At 37.5% G+C, this 9,866-nt stretch overlaps 1 long non-coding RNA gene across 1 annotated transcript; it reads left to right on the forward strand.

The window, feature by feature from the left end:
• Window positions 1-111: 111 nt before the first annotated feature.
• On the forward strand, window positions 112-2,150 carry LOC149917914 (uncharacterized). Its single transcript, XR_016467343.1, has 3 exons — window positions 112-321; window positions 401-496; window positions 1,926-2,150. It is a non-coding gene; the product is annotated as an uncharacterized LOC149917914 (long non-coding RNA).
• The last annotated feature ends 7,716 nt before the right edge of the window (window positions 2,151-9,866 follow it).

Here is a 9,866-nt window from a genome sequence, read left to right on the forward strand (position 1 = left end):
ACATTTTCTAGATGGAGTGCATTACTCCTGACCTCAGCTAGAAGACCACATTAAAAGAAGTTCAGTGGGATTCACTCTTTACAGCCTTAGGGTTTTGAAAGATTTGTGCAGATGTGGGATTTGCTAAGACACAGGTTCGCTGATTATAAAGGCTTAAACAGTGAGATGACTTAAAAACTGCAAGGTCAGTTCTTGCTGGTGATTCCTTGCAGTGCTCCAGGGAATTGTGATGTGAGCATTACCCCTAACCATGTGACACCATGGGTGATGCATTACTGTCATGTTGGGACTGGGCAGAGCGATGGTGGAAGGTGGCTCAAGGTGAGTGTGGCAATCTGATCCCAGCAAGAAGGTGAATTGTGGCAACCAGGTTAATACTCCACTGTCTGGCTCTGTTTAGGACTCAAGCCTTCCACTGAGCCTTCCTCTTCACTGGTCCTCCAAGGTGATGGCTGAGTTCTACCACCACTGTCACTCACAAGCTGTCACAATGCTTGTAAGTCACATGTGGGAAGAAAGGCAAGGTTGCTCTTCTTTTTGTGGCATACTGGAGATTGTAACAGAGCCTTGATTGCTTACCTCATTTTATATGTTAGGATATATTTTGTTCTTGTAAGAGTAGAAAAGATTAAAAGTGGGATATGACCAAAATGATGCATCAGGTCAAAGTCCTTTCATCCTTTTGCCCTTGTCTGTCTAACATTTCTTAAAATCTCATTCTATCCAGGTACATTCAATTACAAAAATGACCAGAAATAAATCAAACTTAATTAGTTTAAGATTAAAAAAAAAAAAAAAAAAGACCAAAAAACCAAACAAAAAACAACAAAACCACCACCACAACAACAGAAAACCCAACAACCAAGAATTGATTAGATTAAGATGATTGGATCTAAGAGAAGCTGAAGCTTGAACTGGATGTATCTGTGCTTTAGGGAAGTTCAATGCAATCTTAATTGCTTACTTCATACAAGCAGACATTGGTGAGATATGCTGCCTGTGAAGTGACAGAAGAAATGTTTTGGCTGCTCTTTGATGTACAGTTCAGCTGTTCTGGTTTGTAAATATAAGAGAAAGAAAGGATATTGTACTCAACCCACTTCAATCAAGCAAGACACTGAGGCGTCTAAACTGCCGTTCTTCCATTGCTGAGGCTGCTACAGAACAAAGACATAAAGAAAGTGAGAGAGGCAGAGGGAGCGACAGGGTGAGAGAAAGAAAAAGGCTTCTGCATCCTTAATAATTAGCACAGGACTGCAGTGTTTAGCCAGGAAATTATGGTACATATGCTGTCCACTTGTTCAGGACCCCTGTATCGTGAGAACAAGCAAACATTCATCATCCACAGATGTCCGCCAGGCCCAGGTGACTGAAAATTCAATGCACAGGCTTTTCACAATGGGTCGAATGCTAATTGAGTGGCCTGGGGAGATTAGAGTAGCCCTGGAGCTATTCTCTATCTGCAAAAGTCTCACAGACAATAGGGAAGTCAACGGTGTCTTTGTAAAGCTTTGCTTAACTGAGGCTTGAGAAGAAAATTAGGATGAGTAAATAAATAAAAAATGCCACCAGTTTCTCTTTTTATTTTCCTCTCACAATTGTGAACTAGGTGGTTTCTGTCTTTTCCTTCCTGCACATCTTCCTAAAAATAGGATGGGTGAGAGAAGAAAAATTGTATATGAACTACATCAAGAAATCAGAATGGGATCTCAGAAGTGTATTTAGCTTAAAAACAAAACAAACAAAACCAAAACAATAAAATGTGAATATGTTCATTTAAAGTCAGACTAGAATCTGGACAGTTTAAGAGATGGGCTTTAGATTCATGAAGATGGATTCTACTCGCATGTTTGCTTTTGCAGTGTGGGACCTTAGAAGATCTTAAGTTCTGTAGGTGTGAAGCAGGCTGGGTTTTCCTGATGCAGGTCCTGCGGAGGACGGTGAGCTCTGTGGGTACATTTTCCCATCACTTCCCAGAACCAAGAAGAGCATCACTGGAGACCTGCTATGATGAAGTACACCAGACTTGCATTTTTGCTCTGATCAGTTCTACCATATTGTCTCAAGTTTGTTCCCAATGCGAAGTAAGGAACCTCTGAAGCTGGACTTGCTGGAGTTGTGCATACATACAGTGTACAACTTACCTATTCTGCTAGATAGTGCTTTTGAGTTTCAGGTTGAAATAAACACCAGATCTCAAAGGAAAGCTCAGTTGAATCCTCTGTCTTTAACAGGGATTTAACAGGGGCAATTTATAGTCCTTATGCAGACTACCACAGTGCCACAGTGGTGAAACAGGTTTGAGGAATTTGCTATCAATTTCATTGGGATGGGTCTGGCATGTAAATATGAGATGAGTAAGGATATACTGACTTCAGTGCTTTTTCATTCATCTTCAGTGTGCATTTAGGGAGAAGTCAGAGTGTGCTAAGCAAGACTGTGAATTGCTATTTAGCTGTTGTGTGAGTGCTTCATGAGGACACTTTCAGCATACATGGCATATAAGATGGCTTGTCCTATTTTCAAAGCGTATAGCACCCTTTTGCTAAAACATCTTTTTCTACCCTTCAGCATGGGAGATACTGAGGACTCGCAGATATAATGTAAGTTTCTACTCAGCCATATATCTTCTTCTTCAGGGAGGCAAAACCTACACCAGTATGGGTTTCACACAGACATGGCCCATGTTGAAACTTAGTAAATGTGCCTTGAAACTCTGATGAGGTTAGCTGAAAAGTCTGCAAGCATCAGCTAATCTTTTTGTGGAATCTGGACTCATTTCCAGTATGAAACAGAAAAAAAAGAAAAAAGAGAAAAGACAAAATCGGGTGAATTCCCCTCACATTCAGGCTTCATTGTGAAAGTTTTCAGAGCTCTAGGAACTATGCACTTTATTGTTCTCCCAAGTCTGCCCTTTCTAAATCACCTTATTCTGATTCAACTGCAAAAGACATTACTATTTTGGGTTCTTCCTATGTTAAAACTGAAGCAGTAAGCTAGGGACTTTCATAAGAGACTGAACTGAAATGTCAACAGATGGCTTGCTAATCATGTTAAAAAAATACTAATTTCTTTTCTAAAATGGCATTTTTTTTTTCAGTAAGTAAATCAGAAAGGAATGTTTATGATATAAAACATATTACTCACAACGTCTTTTAATTATCATACTTAATCATCAAGGTCAGGATGATAATTGTTTCTAAAAATTAACACCTCATTTTTCTGAGATGCTTACCAAAATACACGGTCAGAAATATGAATTACTAGTGTGGAACCCAGATAGGAAAATGCATCTTCTGTTCACTAAACCAAATGTATACTTGAAGCTCTTTAAAACTAAATACCTATTTAAGGCACAATCTAATTAGTCCACTCACTGCCTAGTAAAAGCACACAGTACCATATGCCCTAGAACAGGGTGCCATGTGGTTGTTCAGCAGTGACACATATTTGCAAGTACTTTATTATGAGATAACGCAGTGCCATTAATATATCTTAAACATGAATGTTTTTTGTAACCTATTGGAGACAACTATGGTTGGCAGTTAACACAAACTACCATGATATCTTGGCAGCAACTGCACTTTATTTGTAGAGGGATGAGCAATTCATACGGACCACCACCTTATATCATTCATGCTACCACACACAGCAGCATTTTAAACATGCACACACTGTTGAGGCATTATCTTCTGCTGTATATACGATCTTTTATTTCCTTTCTTTCTTTCTTTCTTTTTTCTTTCTCTCTTTCTCTGCCTTTCTTTCTTCTTTCTTCTTGTATTTCTTTCTTTCTCTCTTTCTTTTCTTTTTTAGAATCTCCAAATATTAGATATACCAAAGCTTTTCGATTCTTCGCTTTTAAATCCAGAAGTATAACTATCTCACTCTATGCTCTCCTGAATACAGTTCTCAGGTAAAATATTGTTTGGAGAGCTTTCTAACAATATTTCTGTCTGCATGAAGCTGCTGCTGCTTTCAGTTACACATAGTGTGTTATCTGTTAGATTGTCCACAAGCCACAGTGGCATAAGCTATCCTTTAAACCACAGCAGAGAATTGCTGTGTAATGCCTATAACTTGAGTATAACCTAGTATAACCTGTATCTCTTTAAATTAATGTACAGTCTTGACTCAAAGACTCTCAGTTGTGTACAGCCAAGAATTTGGCAAAAAGCAATGAAATAGTGTAAGTGAACAGGTTTTGGGTTTTGCATGAGGGCTGATATGAGATTATTTACATTGATTTGGGAATTATTATTAACTTACTTTTTTTTTTTTTCTTTTTTTTTCCCTGGGGGTTTGCAGCCTTCTGTGTACTCCAAATCAGTTTTGAAAACTCTTCTCCCATGCAGAAATACAAAGTATTTGTCTCTAGACAACCTGAAACCTAAGTGTAGTTTTGCCTATGGGCTATCACCCCGCTATGAAAACCAGTTCTTTATCATTTTTACCGTGGTTTACATTGTTTTCCATTAGATTCTGTTCAATTAAGAACATACAGTACCACAAATAAAACTAAAAAAGCATATACACTTTTAAAGAAATCCATGCAGCACAGAGAAAAAAAAAAAAATCTTTGCATGAAACAGCTGCTTACAGAAAACACTATGTGTAATCTTTGACCATATAAAAATTTCAAGTTTGATTCACTCAAGGAGAGATTGTGTGGGAGAGAGATATGACAGAGAGAGATTATGCTTCCAGTGCTCATTTACTGCAGAAATGAATGGAGCATGAGTACAGTTACAGAAAATATTAATGAAGAAGTAAAGAGTAGGAACACAGTCTTAAAACTTGTTTTCAACCTGAAGAGCAATAGTAGAGGAACAATGCTAGGATCTGCCTATGAGCAAATGAGCCTAAATAGCACATTGCTTTCCAAGGTGAACAAGTAAGCTTGCTTTGGTGAAAAGCTTAATACTATACAGAGAGTGGAGTAGGATACTGCTATCAGTGGAAGCCTTTACATCTATTCCAGTGGATTTGTGATCCAGGCAAAAATGACAGATAAATCACAGATAAAGTCTTAACTCACATTTCACATTTTCTAACACTGTGTGTGGATTTCAGTGAGGTGACTCCTGAGTAGCATGTAACACATAAGTGAAGACAGTGGTGAATCTATGATGGGGCAATCATAAAGGCAAAAAATCTTCCAACTGAGGGAGATCGATGTCTCTAGATCAGGAAGGACTGCCAACAACTGTCAGTTGGTTGTACTGCCACAAGTAACTGAAAATCAGCATCTGATTATAGAAATTGCTCCCAAATTTCTCCATAGTGCCTAGAATGATGTCATTGAAAACACAGAGTTTGTTGTGCCCATTTCTAAAGTGTGATCTGCAAAATGGGGTGATGGAAGTACCTTACTCCTCTCAGTTATGCTAGTTTTTATTCTGGTGGATACTGCACAAGTCCTAGTTTTTAGGATGTACAAAAATAAACAAACAGCAACAGCTAATAAGTGAGGTTTAGATGATAGGCCAACTTGAAAATTGGGTTTTCTTCCAAGCTCTTTCACTAACACACTTGAGAGGAGTAAAACGGTTATTTTTCTTTGACCTCAATAACAGTTTATAAGATAAAATCTCTTGTAGAAAAAGACTATCTTTGGCAAAATATGTACATAGTACCTCTCATACCAGAACTGTGATTTCAGTCAGGGTCTCTGTGTGCTCTGTTGACTGAAAACTAATTAATAGTATTGAGCTTAATATTTTCACATTGTTTAAAGGTTAGAAACTTTCTATCCCACAATACACAGTGAAGCATTTTCATATGAATTTTTAATAGAAGTTCAGCAAGGATCCTCAGACTTTTCTCTCCATATTTCTTAAAAAAGACTTAAAAATTGATGTAGAAAATTATAATTTGATCTTAAAAATATTCCATTGTGACAGGACGACAGATATCAGTGTCTTTTTGTTATGTGAGTTATTGAAGTTTGACATCCTTTGAGGAATATTTTTCATAACCCACTGTTTGCTCCCCTGTCTATCCAATTATTTAGAACAAGCAATCTGTCATTTTATTGTTTCCTTCCAATTATATAACTTTGGTGACAGTCATGGCAGAGTATCCTCTGTAAGTGAAATCAAATCTCACTGTGGATTCCAAGGGCTGCAGAGTGTGCGTATGTGCATGCATGTGCATGCGTTGTGCAGAAAAGGAGTGGAGGTGGAAATATTAAAAGAGGACAGTTGGTGGGTGTCATTTAAAAGATAACCGTTTATGCACACTGTGGAAGATCCAAAAGGGAAACAAAATGTACTTTCCTGGTTCTTAATTTCCAGAATCAGAAGCAGAATGAGTATGAACTGCACAGGTAGTGATTGCTCTGCTGCAAACTTCACAGTGATGACCACAGTCTCCCTCTCCCACATATTCATACAGCTATTTTGTTTCTGCATCTAGCCTAAAAAATGCCCTTAGTACCATGAAGCAAAACTATTCTGTTTTCAGGAATGGCCATTCTGTCCCTCTGAGATATTCATCTATCTAGCAGGTAGACCAGTCAGTTCCTTGGAGCTTGTAAGGTGTCAGATCAGATACATTTACTAACGCTGAGATAAAAATGGGGACCACCATAGCATGTTGCATCCTTCAGTGTCTGAAGCAATTGCAGAAGGTGCGAGGAACTAAGCTCATCATTTTCATTCGGTTACTAATAGAGTCAGTCATTTTTCAAATTTATATACTAAATTTGAAACTGGAAGCAAGTCACAAGGTTGTGTCGGTGGAGGGAAGGGAAAAGTGTTCGAGTGGCAGTTAAGTCCAACACCAGATAGCTAGGCAGAAAGTAGAGAACAGCAGTGAAGCTGGGAAGAAACAGCATGCAAACAGCTGCAGTGTGAGATAGACTAAGCGAGTGTCAGTGGTGTTAGATGGTAGAGCTGTGTGAACACTTTCACACTGAAAAGCAAAATTGTCAAGTTTTTGTGTCCAATTGGGCATGGATTTCTTATTATATCACTGCTGTACCACAAGCTGTACTGGCTGTGGAGTCCCAGTGCCCTTAATTAAAAAAACAGAGTAGAAAAAAATTAAACTGAATAAAACTGTTATTGTTATTGGAGGTCTTTGAAGGAGAACATTGCTCTTTACTGAAACCTATGCTGAAGAAAACCACATATGTTTATGCCTCAATCAATTCATGTTTAAGTGCTTTGTTTGATTGAAACTGTTTAAAAGTTTCAATCATTTGAAATAAAGCTGCCTTTATGTATAATCTTTTCTTTTCCTTTTGTCTCAGCATTCACTGTGTTTCAGAGTCAATGGTGGGCAACTCAACTGTTCTGTGTATCTCACAGTTGTTATTTGTGAAGGTGTTCATGCTTTTCGGGGCACTTCAACAAGAGATGATAGCATGATCAGAGAAAGATCTAATGGTTACAGATGCTATTAGAGATTCAACCTGTAACAAATTCAGCACACTATCCAAACTTTATTAAAAATCATAATCTTTTATCTATTGTTTAGAGATAATTTCCCTAACTTGGCAGAATATCCTAACCCACCAATATTTCTCCTACATGTTGCTCCTCCTTGGCCTGTGTACATCAGATGCTTTCAAAGAGAGTGAGATAAACTAAGTTGCAAACTGTTTAAAATGGTCTTTACACTGAATTTCAAGAAGATGCAAGGTAGTTTTAAAAACACCTCCATGAAAATGGATTAGTCCATTTTCAGTTTCAGTTCAGTTAGATTACCTTCCAAACAAACCACATCTGTAAAAGAGCATCACCACCTCACTCAAGATCCATTCTTCAGTGAAGACTCTATAGTTCAGGACTTAATTTGCTCCCATGTTTAATTCTAACCATTTTGGCATATTCTATGCCTCCCCTATTTATTTTTTATTTTTTTACAGCTATAACAAGAGGCAAGCTTGGATCTTGAGACAAGATACTACTGTTCTGTCTTGTAGACAAGGGACCTTTTTATATGAATAAATGCAGAAGCCCATTGGCATGGCCCACCAGGTCAACATGTTCACAGTTGTTGCAAATGTTTACATTGTTTTTAAAAATAATCATACTCAACAAATAAATCAAGCAAATAGAGCCTAAAAGACTCATGTACTGAAGGAAGTACAAGACCATTAAACATTTACCTTCACTGAGATGTGAAGAATGAAAAGGCAAAGAATGTAAGGGCACATAAGCCATGCTTGTGGTCGGTGCAATACTCTGTAAGAGCAGCAGGGAAGGGGTTGTGGGTATTGCTAGGTAAATGACCACACCAGAAGTTCTGTGGTTTTGAAAATTGCCATGTATTCAGATATTGCTCACTCATTTTTGTATGTTAAAGTTCAGTCCCACATCATTAATTCTAAAAGTAACTTGGTCAAATTCAGAGTCTGGCCTAAGTCCTCTGAAGCCAGTGCAGTTATGAAAAGAAATAGTTTTGCTGGCTATTTCTTTATGAAGTTTTTTTTTATGAATGATGACTCCACTTTTGGCTGTGGTGGTAACTATGGGAACAAATTTATCACCATGTTAATAACAGGACTTTGTTTATATATAAGCCAACATACAGGGCATGGCTATTATGCAAAAGCATAACCGGCTGCAGTGAATCTGAGCCCCAGATAACTGGAGAACAGGGCATTTCTCAGTTTTCCTGCTTATTTATATCAAAACGTAATACATGTCTCACACAAGAGCCATGGCTGAAAAACCTCCATAAAGCACCAATTTGCATGATGGGCGTAAATTTTCTAGGACATTTTCCCAGAAATCTGCATTTAGATAGAAGTATTTTACAAACTCTAAACCATGAGATTTTATATGTATCCTGGTCTTTATATTCCATTTTTATTTTTGTGTGTGTGTTGTAGATAGGTAAAAAGAAGAAAGGTTAGTTTTTTTGGTAGTTTTGGATATAGAGAATCCAACACAAATTCCAGTTTTTTAGGAAGACTGTTAAAAAAAAAAAAAAATCCTTCTTAAATCCTGAGACCATATGAACTAAACTTTTGTTATCCATCCACCAAATATCTGACAAGAGTTCTTGTAGACCCTATTCAGTGAGACTTCAATGATTGGAACTTGATTTTTATCTCCTTTTTTAAAAAAAAGAAGAATGAAAAGTAAAGTAATCTTGATGGATGCTCAGTTAATACACTTAGCTTTCTATATTCAAAGTCCCACTATTTGTTGCTTATACCTTTAGAGAGCTACATACTCCTCTGCATAACTAGACAGCAACAGATTTTTGAACAGAGGAAAGAAAAATTAACCTTGGAAGTTATGTTAAGGCACTAACACAAATCCCTTACATTAGGTTTTCCATGTTACAATAAATATCTTGATTTTTTTATTCCAGGCCATTCTCCTTCTCCAGACATTGTATGTCTCTTTAACCTGATCCACTCAAGTTTCCTATTGCCAGAAAAGTCTAAGGATTTATTTTTAATTCTGGAGCTTTTTGTACTCTCTTGCTTCTCCAGATATCAGTCCTTATAGGCACAGTGTAGCCTACAATATGGTAATGATCTTCAACCCAGTTAGTGGCAAAGCTGCTTCACACTGGAGCTTGTATCTCCACAGTGCAATCACTAGCAGCGTGTCAAGTATGAAAGTATTTTTGGTACAGATACACACCTTGTGTTATGGTCCAAAAAAGAATAGCATAGAGACTTCAGTGAAGGTAATCTATCACACACAATTTAGAGAAGGTATTAAACTGATGGTTTAGGTCTAGACTAGCTGCTCTGTTCCCCGTCCTCTACATATCAATCATCCCCATCGAGACACTTCACTTCCTTGAAACTCAGTAGTGGCAAAGGATATTCTATAGCGTCTCATCAGAGAATAAAAATAGAACAAAACCCTACACTTCTTGAATGATTTTCCAGGTAA

This window comes from Phasianus colchicus, chromosome 5 (genome assembly GCF_987193195.1).
Source record: "Phasianus colchicus chromosome 5, bPhaCol1.hap1.1, whole genome shotgun sequence".
Classification (NCBI taxonomy): domain Eukaryota; kingdom Metazoa; phylum Chordata; class Aves; order Galliformes; family Phasianidae; genus Phasianus; species Phasianus colchicus.